Here is a 17129-nt window from a genome sequence, read left to right on the forward strand (position 1 = left end):
GGCAGGCCAATTGTGATTCCCGGAAGGGAAAATGTGGCCATATACGGAGCACCAATATCTTCCCAAGAGGAGAAAGGACTAGGATTCCCCTCCAAAGGGATTCCTTGATTGGTAGACTCCATTATCTCAACCCAAGATCAACGAAGGAATAGGGATGTTATTTCGAATTTAATAAATTTTAATGACGCTTTGACACAACTTTGCTTTTTCAATTTTTAAGAGTCAAGAAAAAGCTAAAGATGACTCTAGTCCCCTTCGATTTTTAATGAGCCTGAAGTGACAAGTGCTCAGATGGACCTTTTCTTTTAAGGAGTCAAAAAGGAACAAAAGTTACTACTCTGGAAATCTAAACAGAGGGATTACCAAACCAATTGCAAAACTGCAATATACACATTGGTGATAAATTAAAGAGAAATTACCAAGGACTTATGTACGGTAGTCAATCTTCCTGAATGTTGTGTTCAGTGCATTGCGATCGATAGGGCGGCAGACATGGCTTCCTATGGATAAAGGATATAAGCCTATTGTGGTCTCCCAATATATACTCGACGATACGGGGAGCACAAGTCCATGCTAGTACTTGTCGTCTCAAAGAGGAGGAATCACCCAACCTTCGATGAAAACGATAGTTACTAGATTTTACGACGTCGAAACACGTCTCTAGCCTAGACCTCTAGATGTGTTGCATTAGGTTCCAAAGCGTTGTTAAGTTCATTGAAATTTATTTTAGAGTTGATCTTGTTCAGAAGTTTGCCTTTCAAGTTTCAGCACATGATGTAGATGTAAAATTCCTAAATATTCAATCTAAAATGATAAACAATCGTTGTTTACTTTTTAGCAATGAAAATCCTAGCTACTAAGGAAAGAAGATTATGATTCTTTCAAACAAAGAGCAAAGAGCACACACTAAATGCAGTTTTCATAAATCATTTTTCGCTCACAGTCTAAATGCAAATGCAAATGCATGTATTTGTTTTTCGTTCCCCTTAATGTGAAGAATGCCAAAAGGAAAACTAAGTATAGATCTGAAATATTTTCTTCAAAGTGACATTTCGACAATTTCCTTTTCAAAATGAAAGGAAGACTTAAATGACACTTTTCGATTTCGAATAGAAAAAGCTTTCGACACTTCAAATATTAACAATTCAAATCAAATACATGACAAAAAGTTCAATCGACTATCTAGAGAAGGAAGACTTTACGACACTTCCCTTTTTTGACACAAAACAATAGTTACGACACTTTTGTACCAAAACGATAGATCGATTCAAGCAAATTTTCGATAAAGGATCGTAAATGATGGAAAAATACATAAAAACATTTACTAATCCTAATCAATGGAGGCTGGTCTATGTAATGCAAGGAGGCTTCAGCAATGAGATACTATTCATAAGCAGCAAAAACAATTAAACAGAGTTGAAAACAAGGACAAAAAACCCAAATTTCAAGGAGAGAAATAGGATTACTCAGTCATCGCACCTGTGCTTCACAAAAAAAGGGATGCATCTCGCCTGCTACACTCAGGAAGTGTGATGCATACTGGCTTCCAGTGATAGATAGTGTGATGGGCCAGGGAGCGCAACTGAGGTGGGTTTTTGCTCAAATTTGCAGCTGATTTTAGTGATTTAAGCTGAGCTATGATGGACAGTAAAGAGAAAAGTACAGAGGAATGATCTTGGGAGGTTACTGAGCTACCACAAGGGCATTTAGAATGCTTGCAAGTCAGATGTTCAGTTCATAAACTAAACTGAAGATTGACTGAAGCAGCATTCATCTACTATGCACTTGCAGAGCAAGAGCAGTTTGAAGGCTATCTGGCTAACTTCAAGCTCCGTCTGTAGTTTATAAAGCAAAAAACAATAACAAACAAACAAACTATTCGCTCCCTAGTGGAGCCGCCATTTCGTTTCCGGGAGAACTAGTGTCTTTTCGATCTGCTAGTCCCACTAGGATTGGCAGCTATCCTAGAAACAAACAATCAAAGCAATTTGCGATTTCCTTTATGTGTGATAGATATGAGAGAAGCAAAGGGAACAACCTGGATCTTCCGCTTGACTCCTTGCTTGATTTCTCTCCCTCTTGATAGAGCTTGCAACTCCTCTCCTACTTGTCCCCCTTAGAGAATATCTATAGAAACAAAGTAACAGAACACCATCAAAGCATTTCGATCTATTATATCATAAACAATGCAAAATCAGAAATAAATTGAACATATAATGGCATTTACAAATAACAAGATTCACAAGTACACGATTGTATGGAGGAAAACTAAAATAAATTTATTAAAATAGAAGGGAGCATTACAACCCAGCTGTCTGATCTAGCATCATCCTCCCAGCATCAAAGCCCTCTTCACCTCATGAAAAGCAAGATCACCCAACAATTTAATGCTTCTTCTCAAAGACAAACTATCAACACTTCCTTACAAATTACAAAATTCCAACCTCCAGATCTCTCAGATGAGGGATCCATTTATAGATGTCTGCAAAGGGTGTGAGTCATCTCTGGCTTTTGATTAGTGTCATTCCATTTGTAGTTCTTGGTTCCACTTGGAGATTTCTTGGATCTCTTACTCATCCCTGGGCGAATTCAGAGAGGCAAGTGTCATAGGAGAAGTTTCTAGAAGATTCCATGAGCATCCACTTAGCAAACTGTCTCGGAAATTTGTCCATTCTCACTCATCGCACCCCACAGAAGTCCTCTTCAGTATACATCACACCTGGCTAGTGTAGAAGTTAGTATGCATCACACTTTGATAGTGAGGCAGTCAGTATGATCCAGTTTTGGCTAGTTCTTAGTGGTTTTTCAGGTGGAACTTTTGGGGAATGATGTAATTAGTTGACCATGATCCTTTAGGGTATGAAACAACACTTTTAGGGGTTAAAGAGCCCTTGGTTTATCGACATATAAGATTGGGGTTTCAGTGCCCAAATATGTCTATAACAGCTGCCCTTGGTTGGTTCGATCGTTCACCGCGGTTCGTCAGCGGGCACACCCTCCATGCGGCCCTCACCTGACTCACCTTCACTCAAACCTTACACAACTCATCGGGCGGGTGTGCCTTCATGCGGCCCTCCACCCAACTTGCCCTCGGTACAACCCATGTCAAGTCTTGCATTCTACCCGACAAGTGGGTGCATGAACTGTGGTTCTGCACCTCGCTACTCCACCTGCTCCTCACACCCTTGACTCGCCGAGTTTGTTTGATGCCTTTCCACCAACTCTCGCCCTCCAATATATATGGTGGGTGGCGGGGGTCGTGCCACCCGGTCGACCCTTCATTCTATCACTCGGCTAACTTTTCTATTTGCGAAATCCAACCAAGAGGCAGTTGGCTTGCCCAGCTCACGGGACAGCCCCCTCACTTTAGCCCAACGCAAGTTTCTTTGCCCAATCGATCCACGGAACGAGTTTATGACTCGCCCACGTATAAATGTGCGACCGCAACTCGCCCACATAGTAATGTCTTGCCCATTTCGGTCGCCTTCCTTTGGTTTGTTCAACTCGCCGAGTTGGTGGGCATGCCCGTGCAATCACGGAGCCGCAGGGCATTACATTCTCCCCCACTTGAAAGCATTGCCATCCCTGGCAATCCGGCTCGCCTTTATAACTTCCTATCATACTTCACAATCTTTCGCTTCCATCTCGAAAGTGATTCCTTCATTTCCCAACTATCCTCCTCCGGTGCATTCTTCCATCTGACAAGAAATTCCCGTCTCATGTGGCAACCAATCCCCACAGATTGAACACTCAGAATCTTGTCCATCTCTAGATGAGGCTTGTCCACAATCATGGCTGGTTCCCTCAGTGGTCCCACCCTCTCTGGATGATCAGCATCAAGTCTGCATCTCTTCAGCTAACTCATATGAAAAATTGGATGCTTCATGTGCATATGGCATGGAAGCTCCAGCTCGTAAGCAACTTCCCCCACTCACTTCTTCACTTGGAATGGTCCCTCATATTTCCTCGTCAACTTGCTCGCAGTCCCCTTAGGTTGCTGAAACTATTCTTCGGTAATCCTGTGAAACACCATATCTCCCACACTGAAGTGTGCATCCTGTCTTCTCTTATCTGCCCATTTCTTCATTCTCCTTGCAGCTTCATACAAGCGCAACCGTGCCAACTCTAAGGTCTCATCCCAAGCCTTCATGAACTTCTTCGCATGAGGACTCCTCAATAAACCTCCCGTCACTATGGTATGCGGTGTGACTAGCATCTGTCCATTCACCAACTGAAATGGACTGTACCCCATCGTAGAACTCTTTTGAATGTTGTAGCTAAACTGAGCCACATCCAAGAGTTCAGGCCAATTCTTCTTATCAGTTGTTACATAATGTCTCAAGTAATCCTCCAGCAATGCGTTGATCCTCTCGGTCTATCCATCTGTCTATGGATGGTAACTCAAACTCATCAACAACTCTGTCCTGACTAACTTGAACAATGTGGTCCAAAATCTGCCTGTAAATTGCAGATCTCGGTTCAACGCGATGCTTAATGGCATCCCCCAATACTTCACTACGTTCTTGAAGAACAATTCCGCAGTCTGCTCGGCTCCACACGGCATATTTGTTGGAACAAAGACAGCATACTTGGAAAAATGATCAACCACAACCATTATCCCATTATACCCCTGTACCTATGGCAACTGAGTAATGAAGTCCATCGAGACACTCATCCATGGTCTGTCAGGAATCAGTAAAGGTTGCAACAAACCTCCTTGCCTTTGAGTATCCGATTTGTCCTGTTGACAAATGATGCACGTATGTGCATACTCCTCTACATCCTCCCACATCTTCTCCCAAAAGAATCCTCTCTCCAACAATGCCAAAGAATGACACTGCCCTATGTGGCCAGCCCATGGTGAGTCGTGGCACTCCTTCAAAAGGTGCCTCCCGAGCCTAGATGACTTTGGAGCATAGAGTCGGTTTCCAAAGAACAAGAATCCATCTTGGAGAAAGAACTTTCATGTCTTCCCCTCCTTTATCTGCTTCATTATATTCTGTGTCTGAGTATCACTCTCAGTACTTTCCTTGAGCTTATTCTGCATCTCTTCCGACATCTGAACTTGACTCCTACTCCTTGCTGCCTGGTCTTCTCCTTCCAATGTTGCAAGTTGTCCCTTCCTACTAAGGGCATCTGCTACCACATTGAGTCTTCCCGGTCTATACTCAATAGTCATGTCGAATTCTACCAAGAAGTCTTGCCAACGAGCTTGCTTTGCAGAAAGCTTCGGTTGTGATGCAAAATAACTTGCTGCAACGTTGTCTGTCTTGACAACAAATGGCTTCCCAATCAGGTAATGCCTCCACACATGAAGACAGTGAATGATTGTAGTCATCTCCTTCTCATGGACCAGATACCTCCGTTCTCTATCCTACAACTTCTGAATCTCGTACACTACTGGATGCCCATCTTGCATAAGAACCCCTCCAATGGAAAAATCTAAAGCATCTGTGTGTACCTCAAATAGTTTCTCGAAGTCTGGAAACTTCACTATCGGTGCTGTAACCATCCTCTTCTTCAAATCATCAAATGCCACCTGACATTTTTTTGTCCAACTCCATCTCTTGTCTTTCTTCAACAAGTCTGTCAGTGATGATGTTACCTTGGAGTACCTCTCTACAAACTTCCGTTGGTAATTGGTCATGCCCAAAAACACCCTCATATGATGGACATTCTTTGGTTCAACCCAGTCCTCAATCGCCTTCATTCTGCTTGGCTCCATCCGTATGTACCCTTGACCCACTATATGTCCAAGGAACGAAATCTCGGTCTGAGCGAACGCACACTTAGACTTCTTCAATTATAATTGATTTGCCTTTAGTGCCTTGAACATCATCCAAAGTGCTTCTTATGATCCTCCATGTTGTCACTATACACCACTATATCATCCAAGTACACTACTACGAACGAATCTAAGTATGGACGTAGAACATCATTCATCAAAGTGAAAAACATAGCAGGAGCATTGCACAACCCGAATGGCATAACAAGGAATTCAAAGATACCATACCTTGTTACGATCGCAGTCTTCTTCTCGTCTCCTTCAACTATCTGCACCTGATAATACCCATGCCTCAAGTCCAGCTTGGAAAACACTCAGGATTTCACAAGCTTATTGAAGCAATCAACAGCCAATGGCAAGGGATACCTGTTCTTCACCGTCTGCTTGTTAAGAGCACAGTAATCACAACACATCTATAGCTCATTCGTATCCTTCTTTCACTGGAACAATACTGGAGGTCCATAGGGGGACCTTGAAGGTCTAATGAAACCTGCATCAGTTAACTCCTTTAACTGTCGTTTCAACTCCTCCAACTTAGGTCTTGACAATTGATAAGGTGCTTTAGCTGGAGGCTGCTTCCCTGGCTCAAGTTCTATGCTATGGTCCACTGCACGCCTTGGTGGAAGTTTCTTTGGTAGCTCATCAGGGATCAAATCTGCATATTTGGCTAGTATCTCAGAAATATCGGCTGGAACAAGCGTCCCCACTCCATCACCTTTGACTCCCTTGAACATCACAACATATGTCTCTATATCTGATTCCTTCATAGCCTTCTCCAAACTTAGTGCAGAAATATGCTGCACGTTGACTTCCCTTCTTTGCCTATGAGTGGGAAAAGTCCAAGTTTGTGACTGTCGAACCAGCAACACCTCATCACAGAAGGGGACAACAATTGCCTTGTTTCCCTTCAAGAAATCTTGTCCCAATATCATATCAAAGTCATTCATCTCCATCACTATGAAGTCCAACTGACCTTTCCAGTATTTTATCTGTACAGGCACTTTGTGTGCCAAACCAGCCACTTTAGCTCTAGAGTTCACTACCTTGACTTCCACATTCGAAGGGAAGATCTTCAGTCCAACCTCTCTTGCTAACCGTGTCGTCATGAAGTTATGAGTGGCCCTTGTGTCCACCAGAGCTTAAATGGTCTTGCCATGAACCATCAAATCTACGAAACCCAGACTGTTAATCCACGATTTCTCCATAACTTTTCCCTTCATACATGTCTGTTCTCTGCAAGTAGCTCTGATACCATCTGTCACGCCCCCAATTCTTTTTTCGTTAATTGGAAACCGTGCGGCACCACCTAAGTAGCTAACATGTTCCATTGTGAAGTTACTTTGTGAACTACGCCTAACATTCATCATTTTTCATTAACAATATTAATGTGCAGAATCCATTAACATCATAACATATAAACATAAACATTCAACATAGCAAAGAGGACACCATCATATGCAAAAATAAGATTTTATTATGAATTTATAGAAATATAGATGACCGGGAGCAAAAGCTTCCACTGGTGTTACAACTGTGTTTTTTGCCTACCGAGTGCACTAACTCGTGCTAACCTTCGCACTTGGTCACACCACAACCGCAATCTACACCGTTTCACCAAGCTGCCTAACTCGGCGTGCATGGGCGCCCTCACCTAGGTCACCCGCCGCCCTTGGTTGGTTGGTTCGTTCGCTGCGGTTCATCGACGGGCACGCCCTCTGTGCGGCCCTCGCCTGACTCACCTTCACCCGAACCTTTCACGACTCCTCAGGCGAGTGCGCCTTCGTGCAACCCTTCACCCAACTCACCCTTGCTACAACCCATGTCAAGTGTTGCATTCTGCCCGACGAGCAGGCGCATGAACTGCAGTTCTGCGCGTCGCTACTCCACCTACTCCTCGCACCCTTGACTCGCCGAGTTCGTTCGATGCCTTTCCGCTAACTCTCTCCCTCCAATATATATGATGGGTGGCGGGGATCGTGCCACCCGCCCGACCCTTCATTTTATCACCTGATCGACTGTTCTATTTGCAAAATCCAACTGAGAGGCATGTCGGCTCGCCTAGCTCGCGGGACCGCCCCCTCACTTTAGCCCAACGCAAGTTTCCTTGCCCGGTCGACCCACTGAACGAGTTTATGACTCGCCCGCATATAAATGTGCGACCGCACCTCTCCCACATAGTAATGTCTCGCCCATTTCGGTCGCCTTCCTTTGGTTTGTTCAACTCGCCGAGTTGGTGGGCGCGCCCGTGCAATCGCGGAGCCGCAAGGCGTTACACCTTGGGTCGTGTGGCTCAGGACGGGTGCAATCTCTGGGTAACTTTGATGGCTTAGATGGCCCAGGCTGGGTGCGATCTCCTGGTAACTTTGATGGCTTAAATACCCCTGGGTCACGACTCCTCAAGCCACAGGTCAAGCCTAGAAAATCGCAAACAACTTAACAAACAAAATAAATATCTCAACTTAACTAAATTACTAATATATTTAGAAAACTTATAATTACCATATTATATAGTTCTATCCGATTAAATAAAACAAAATGACATCATAAAATTAATACTTCAATAAGTTTTTTAACAAATAATTCCTCAAATAAAACAAAATGGTATTATATAATTAATATCTCAACTTAGTTAAAGACATAATGCCTTTAAAAATTTCCAGTTACCATCTTGCAAATGATATATAATAGTTATGACTCTTTAAGAATAACCAAAAGTTCTTATAAGATCAACGAGGAAAGTGGGAAAAAAATTAGTAATTTTATAATGAGGGATATTGTATATTTTAAATATATATTGACTAAGTGGTAAAACTAGCAATTGTCCCAAAAGGTACAAAGAGAGGCCGATAGGATTATTAAGTTGAAATTGTTCAATTTTTCTAGAAGAGTTAATTGGTTTGTGGAAAACTTTGTTTTCTTAGACTCGATCATTGTGCAATTACTTTTCTTTAGATGTTTTGTTTATATCTATATTACAAGGAACACATTGAATGTCTTATTTCATTTTAGAGTAAGTTAATTTTCCAAAATAAAGAGGTTAAGTTAATTACCCAATATCAAAAAACCTCTCCACACCTATTTACATGCATTTATATGTATAAGATTGTTATGCATATATACCATTGATGAAGCAAAGGTGTTGTTAGTAACCTGGGAGATGGGGAGCAGTGGCCACGACATGAGGGAGGTCGTAGTTGATGCCTCTGATGGAAGGATAACGCCGCAACATTGCCTCGATTGTCTCCTCTGCAAGCCTAGCCTCTCGAGGCAAATCAGAGAATGGAAGTCAAATTTTGAAAAGCTCTTTATAGAGCTTCAAACCGACATTTCTGTGTTTTAGAATGCTTAATACTAATCAGTGCTTGCCAAAAGCCAGGGAAGAAGAACAGCAACAACAACTGGCAGACCAAAGAAACGATTAACTCTGAGGCCAAGAGTGACATAAAAGAATGAGAAAAAGCAATAAAAATATCTTCAAGAGTGACATAAAAGAATGGGAAAAAGCAGTAAAAATATCTTGCCATGTGCACCTCAAATTAATGGTTGAAAGTGTTTCACATGATCCAACGGAACAAGGTAAAAGTGTTGCATAGGAAGGCCTATCGGCCTAAATTTTTTTAAATAAGATTCTATTGAACAATATTCAAGGAAATTGAAAAACCATTATAAAGAAAATTTTCTGAATTTATTATTGAAAGTTGAAAATTAAAAATGAAATTGACAATTAAATATATCTCCAACATTCAATATGAAGCTGTAGCTCCAAAATATACTCACCTATAAATATCCACTTATTAAGATAATTACTTTAATATTATTCATTTTCAAACTAAAATGAAATAGATAATAAATATTCACTTATTAAAATACCTAGTTTATTATTATTCATTTTCAAAATAATATAAAATAGATAATAAAAACTGAAAATATATTTTATTGTAAAATTATAATAAATCTAGTTTATCTCGAACACCTTTATTATGAAAATAAATAGTTTTATTTTTTATTTCTAGGGACTTCTCCCTATCAATTTCAATAATCAATTTAAATTAAGCTGAGTGGCTCTCTTTTCATAATGGACTTGGATATTCTAGGTTTCTGTTCTCCATTTTTTTGACATTTCACTATCAACATCTCTTCCTATGATAAATTTTGATATCATATGTTTTTCTCTCCATTTTTTATATTTTACCATCAACATAATCCCTAAAACAACATATGTTTTTAACCTTATCTATGATAAAGATATTTGATGAACTATTATTATTATGGAAATATAATGCAATGGCCATTACAACAGGTAAAAAATTCCTGCCATTGAAACGAATTAAGCACAGATAGAGAGGTTGCAACACACAGCACAGCAATTATCCACATCTGATCTCGTAAATTATCTTAGCATAAATATCGAATAATGTAACTATTTCAATTATTTTGGTAACGTTGCAGGGAACATAAAACCAATACCAAGAAATACTACAAAATATTTCCATAGCCTGCTGGGTGGCCGGCCATGTCCAGTGCTACAAGATTGAAATCAGTGCATAGTCAATGGAGTGTGATGCGCCTCCCGGCTTTACAAAAGAAGGCATAATAGGTAAATATAAATATAGCCACAGACTGATTGATTAATTGCCAAAGTAATTGAATTGCCCTGTCGCCATGCCAACGCTTGCAGTTGCTGCAGTCATAGCTTCCAGAGTGATATTAAGCCCACATGTTTTGTTCCTGCATGCATAGAATAAACTGAAAAATCTTCAGACGCCATGGCGAATCAATGAGCTAGAGAAATAGAGTAACACAGACTGCAAAAAAAATAGAGTAACACAGATTGTTTGCACTGAGATATACCTAATCGTTGGATAACATCATGAGCTTCGGCTTCATTGGTGGGTTACCGCAGAGAAGGGTTTTATAATGGTGGATCAGGCCAACTATGAAGGTGGATCAGGCCAACCATTTTTGTGTTTTAGAATGCTTAATACTAATAAGTGCTTGCTAAAAAGCCAGGGAAGAAAAACAGCGACAACAACTGGATGGCCTGGTAAGAGTGACATAAAAGAATGGGAAAAAAGGCCATGTGCACATTTGGAAAAAAGCAGTCACACTTCAAATCAACGGTTGAAAGTGTCTCAACTAATCCAACGGAGCAGAGTAAAAGTGTTGACGATTGTTGATGCATAGGAAGGCCTATTGGCCTAAAAATAGCAGTAACTTTATAATGATGGATGTGTTATATTTTAAATATTTATTCATTAATTAGTTAAAAATAAGGAATATATATATGATTATAAAAGGAAAAAAGGTACGGACAAAATTTAAAAAAATTATATTGTGGAAATAAATTTATATAGTTATAAAATTTACCAATACTTTATCTCTTACCAAATATTAAATTAGATTTTATTTGTAATTTAAAAAATCATATAAAATTATTTGCCAAAAAAAATTCAATAAACACAATTAACTCTATCAAAGTAAAAAATAATTAGTATTTGAGATATATAAATTAAGTAAATTGATTTAGTAGTTAAAAATGTTTTTGTATGAGTTAAATTTGTTTGAAATATAAATCAAGTAAATTGATACTAAAATTAAAATGTTTTTATACGAGATAAAATTCATATCGGTAAAAACTAATAAGTAGGATATATAAATTATGTAAATTGATATTTTTGTGTAAGATAAAATTTATGCAAGTGAAAAATAATAAGTATTTCACATATGTAAATTAAGCAAATTGATATCAGAGTTAAAATGCTTTTATGTAAGGTAAACTTTATCTGAATAAAAAATATTAAGTATTTGTGATATATCAATTATATAAGTTGATATCATAGTTGAAATGCTTTTGTGTGAGGTAAACTTTATCGAGTAGAATTTAATAAGTATTTCAAATATGTAACAAAAAAATCAATAAATATTATAGAGAGAAATATTATGTTTTTCTCCTCATTAAATTTTATCAAAGTAAATAATAATAAGTATTTAAGAATGATAAAAATCTATTATTATTATTAGAAATATGAGTGCATAATATAAATGTATAAGTTAATTAAACTCAAGCTATAATATAATCCATTATAAGAAAAGAGGAAACAAATGACGAATAATTTAAATATAAAACAAAGTTGTAATAATTTAAATCAACGTAGATCCATCATAAACATGGATTTATCAAGTGTCTAGAGTATCAAACCTCTCTAGGTGCAAACTTCTTTTTGAGTGTAAAACTTGAAAACAAAATTTCACTTCTAGAAATTTGATCCTCCTCCACAAGAACATAAAATTTATATTTATAATTAACTTTATGTTTACTTTTATAAATATAAATTTTACACCAAAAGTGTTTTTCTAAAGAGTTGGATGTGCCAACATTGTTTGCCCAACCAATCCTCTTGCTCCATTTTGATCTTCCTATCAAATTGTTTTTAACCACGTTGCAGGTATTTGTCAGTCCAGGTAGCCTTTGATAGGTTTGAATATCCGCAAGGTTCGAGTAGCAGCTTTGTCAGCGAATACTTCACGATTTGGACCTCATGCCCCATCGCATTCTTCACGTTTTGGACATCACGCCCCTTCGCATTCTAGATCTCACGTCCCTCATATTACAGTTAGAAATAATTAATTCCTACTTGTCTATGGGTGTAATTCTCCATTTGAGGAGTTTGTTCCTACATAATAGGAATTTAGTTTCTCCTAGTTTAGTGTGTGGTTGAGAGAATCTCTCAACCACACTACTCTACGTCTAAGATAGAATTCCTATCTTGAGACTATTACTTGTATAAATATGTGTGTACTTTCCTTGATGAAAGATAATACATAGAATATATTGCTGTGTGCTATTTTATCTTGGTATCAAAGCCTGTGAGGGCCTGGCCCCTCCTGGGCTGAGGGAAAATAAAGAGTTTAGTATATGTTGTTTGTCCATCAACTATTTTTTTGTGATCTGTTCAAGTGCTCTCTCACTATGTGTGTTAGCACTGCAAGGAGTGTGGTCAGTGGTGCACTGTAAGAGAGTAAGATCCCTGCAGGTGCCTGGTGCCTTCGATTACTGTAGGTCGTGGCGTTGATACTAGTAGAACCTCCAAGATAGGCAGCCTTGGTGTGTCTGCCAAACAGAGAGTGAGATCCGAGCAGTGTGGCAGTAGATCGGTTGATCAGGGCAACCGAGCCGACTGCAGATCGTAGGCTGAGTGGATCACTTGTGTGGTGGTTCGATCTGTCAGTGGATTGGATGGAAGACTACATATGATGGCAGGAGGAATAATTTCCATCAGCAGAAATGCAATTGCTTTCACAGAAATGCGAGTAGATCGAACCTGTGTTGATCGTCGAGTTGATCTCACTGTGTTTACCATGGAGGCGTTGTCTCTTGTACGCTTTGCGTTCAGCATGCCCGATAAGTGTGGATCTAAACCTCAGAAATGCGTTGCTGCTATCTGGTTCGTGGTCAGGCTGGTGTGGCTTCTAGGATGAACTTGGTCCAATCTCTCGGATCTGTCAGTGGAGGTGAATGGTTTGATTGTGGATGCCACAGTTTCGTGGAGGCAACAATCGGTGCAGTTTGGTCAAACCGACGGTTCAATGGAGTTTGAGTTGGCGATGCAGCCGGAGATCGAGTGGTGGCAACTTGGAAACAATGACAGTTTGGCCTATGTGGAGCTGTGGCATCTGTATTGATTGGAGGAGATTTGTCGTGGAGATCACCGATTTGGAGATATCCATGATTCGCCTATCTGCTCAAATCCTTGAAGATTGTGAAAGACATTGTCATAGCAAATTTTAAATGTCCCAGGATTGATCGCGGAGAAGTCACTTGGTGTGCGAGGGCCAGCGATGGTCGATTGTGGTGATGTCGCTCCTCTTCCGAATGTACTGAAGGCATGCATCAGGCCCGATAGTGTGGAATTTGTTAATGCCAACCCTATCACGTGAGCAAGAAGGCGGGCCTTTTTTGGAGGCGCGGAGGGAGGCAGCATCGAGGGAGGATTTGTAACGTATGTTAAGATGGCACACCCTGTTGGCATCTTGGGTTCACGACCTCGCATGTGCAGGGTTGCCCAGTAATTTTTGGATGCATTCTGATTTGCTGTTATGAGTATATGTTGAGATCTGCTACCTGCGTGGATCTACCATGGTCGACGAGGAAGAGCGTTGAATTTGTGGATCTCTTGTCGAGTGAGTTAGTTAATATGCTCCATTGGTGGAAGGAGTTGATCTGTGAAACAAATCATGTGTTGTTGAATTCCTGTTGTGGCGAATCGGTGGTAGCCTGTGGGCGGTCATCTCCATGGTGGTGCCTTCATGCAGGAGGTCAAGTAAGCGTGGCAACATGGCCGCAGTGGCAGCATGGCTGTAGTCCTGTTAGTGGGCATAGTGGTGTTTTTGCAAAATTAAACTGAAGACGAGATCACTCGAATCAGATTTGTGGGTGTTTTATTGCTGAGGGAAATAGCAGATAGAGAGTTTTGTTTGCAGTTTATTTTGCTTTGGTTTGTCCTGCACTTAGTGGGAGAGGCCTGTGTGGAGAGAGCCTGACGCAGCATCTCGCCGCGACATGGTCAAGAGAGCCATGGTGTGGCTGCTGAGGTGTGGCTGCCGTGGTGTGGCTGTCATTTGATCGAAGCCGACCGGTGAGAGTGACACCTGTGTAGCAAACGGTAAAGCCATGACTGTGTAGAACCCGATGTGAAAAGTGCAGATCTGGAGAAGAGTCGACCTCTTGTTGATGTGGAGGTTGGTGCATGGCAAACGTGGAGGCTGTGGCGAACTCTCGCATGTGAATATGCCGAGTAGTGGAGTCCTTTGCTCGAGGCTGCATGGAGGCTGTGTGGAGGCTGCGCTTGATTGGTGGCCTATGCAGGTTCTCTCTGTGTGGAGGCTGTTGGGGCTATGCTGAAATCTACAACATAATCAGCAAAAAGGCCCTCATTGCAAATGATGATCAAGGAAATGGAAATTCAACGTTGTTAACAGGCACCAAACTTGCTATTGGATCTGTGATATTATTTTAATTTACATTAATTTCTTGTGTATGCTCGGTGTGGATGATGTGAATTCATAAATACTGTAAATCTGGTTAAGAATGGGATGTATTGTTGTGACTTTTAGTCCGGCCAACTATTGTCACCAGTTTAAGTCTATGTTCGAATTGGCCATTCCAACAATAGACAAATTTATTTACAGGAATTCTTAACAACCAGATATGGCATTAGAGGAGTTGCATCAGAGATTAGAGAATGATCAAGATCATGTTGCAGATTGTTAGCGAGCATGAGGCAGTATGCTTGAAAACAGTGACTAGCCTTGATACTGTGAGTAGGGGAAGTGGCATTATGTTGCGATGCCAGGAGAATTGGATATTGAAATGCGATGGAGGATTGGACCGTGGAGTCCTGGATTACTGTTCTTGAAGGGAAAATTGTGTTCTCTTCGTGTGGCTGTGAGTGCCTATGTTCCGGTTTCTTTATCAGTGGACCCCTCACAGATGAGGTAAAGGAGCAGCGACAACATTTATGGTGGACAACAAAGTAGATGTTTGCTTAAGTTAGTGTGGTTTGTGGAATAGACTCCCTAGCATGTTATTATGATCATTGTATGTACCTAGAACCATTGTATGAAATGTAAGTTTTAAAGGCATCTGAATTTCATGGTGATATTAAAACCACTTTGTAATGGTTTATGGTCAGCCTGAAACCATCTTTTGTCATTGTAAAGTGAGGGTTGGTGGTGAGCCAGAAACCATCTATAGAGTCTTTGTGGCTGAAGTGCTTGCCTTTGTGGCAGAATCACCTCTGTGGCTTGAGGTGCCTTTGTGGCTAGAATCGTGGATGTCAATGTGTTGTTTGACAAGTTGAGCGAATCTTTCTCTGCTTGCCTTTGTCGCCGCATGTACACGAGAGCTTTGTGCTCAATTGAGCAGGTGGACTGCAGAACACCTGGCTCGGACTCAGATGATTTTTAATTTTTTGAGTAGAAGGGGATTGGCGCGCTTTTCGCGCTGACAGTCGCGCCAGGATGCGCAAATGGCGCGTTTATTAGGCCATTAATAGTGCCACCGCATCAAAATAACAGACTGGAGCGGAATTTTACAAAAAAATCGCGCCAATTCACCTTCAAGGGGATCCGCGGGAATCCTCATCTTCGTTTAACGATTTGCGAGAGGAGGCAGATCGGAGAAGTTGTGGATCTATCTGAGGGAGGCAGATTGTGTTTTGGAGGTTCTGTACATGCAATTCGCCTGATGGTGGTGGATTTGACTATCATGACAAGTAGTCATTAAGGGGGGGAGTTAGAAATCATTAATTCCTACTTGTCTATGGGTGTAATTCTCCATTTGAGGAGTTTGTTCCTACATAATAGGAATTTAGTTTCTCCTAGTTTAGTGTGTGGTTGAGAGAATCTCTCAACCACACTATTGTACGTTTAAGATAGAATTCCTATCTTGAGATTATTACTTGTATAAATATGTGTGTACTTTCCTTGATGAAAGATAATATATAGAATATATTGCTATGTGCTATTTTATATAGTACTTCAAAGGTCAAATACAGGGCTTGCACGGCAACCGAGAGTCATTGGCGTTTCTCTGCCTCGCTCAACAACCTACAACACTAGCGCTTCTGGACATGTCTGGTTCCATCTCGCCTGAGCTCATGAGGCTCCACCTGCTTATTTACCTGCATCTCTACGAAAACAGACTATCCACCAAAATCCCTTCTAATTTTTGGAACCGACTGGAGCATGAATGGCTCATCCACGTCGGATATCGGAGCTCTCGAAAATTGAATCTACAAGTTCATCTGAAGGCGTTGGAGTAGTTTTATTGGAGCATGAATGACCTCACGAGATATTGAAGACCTTTGTAATCCTGATCAGTTCTCAGCTTTAGCGGCAGATGTTCATAAGATCTAAACTTTCGCGGCGAATGTTCATAAAATTCCAACCTTCTAATGGTCAAAATTCACAAGCTGACATTAAACGTTCGGCATACTTTTGACCATTCAATCTTGGAGGTATCGTATAGACAAAATATATTCTTATCCAATCTTAACGCTGCCTACCCCATGCGGGAGTTGCAAGAGTTGCATTAAGACCAAATGAATTCTTATCCAATGTTGAATCATGCAGGAGTTGCATTAAGACCAAATGAATTCTTATCCAATGTTGAATTATGGCTACGAGGGTAGAGACAAAGTAAAAAAAATCACCTATATACAAAGTAAAAAAAATCATCACCTATATACAGAGGGTACCCGTGAGATCGACCTCACGAAGACTGAGAAACTCAAGGGATCAAGAGTGATTGCATTGCTTCTCAGGAGGGAAGGATCCTTGACCC

The 17129-nt window shown here is 40.5% G+C and overlaps 1 long non-coding RNA gene across 1 annotated transcript; it reads right to left on the minus strand.

Moving 5' to 3' along the window:
* Window positions 1-10152: 10152 nt before the first annotated feature.
* Window positions 10153-10681, minus strand: LOC149244334 (uncharacterized). The gene is made up of 2 exons (XR_016245837.1): window positions 10637-10681; window positions 10153-10513 (listed from the first exon to the last, which is right to left on the minus strand). It is a non-coding gene; the product is annotated as an uncharacterized LOC149244334 (long non-coding RNA).
* Window positions 10682-17129: the final 6448 nt, after the last annotated feature.

This window comes from Pinus tabuliformis, chromosome 8, assembly GCF_031772625.1.
Source record: "Pinus tabuliformis cultivar Carrire ecotype Pingquan chromosome 8, CPIR1, whole genome shotgun sequence".
NCBI lineage: Eukaryota > Viridiplantae > Streptophyta > Pinopsida > Pinales > Pinaceae > Pinus > Pinus tabuliformis.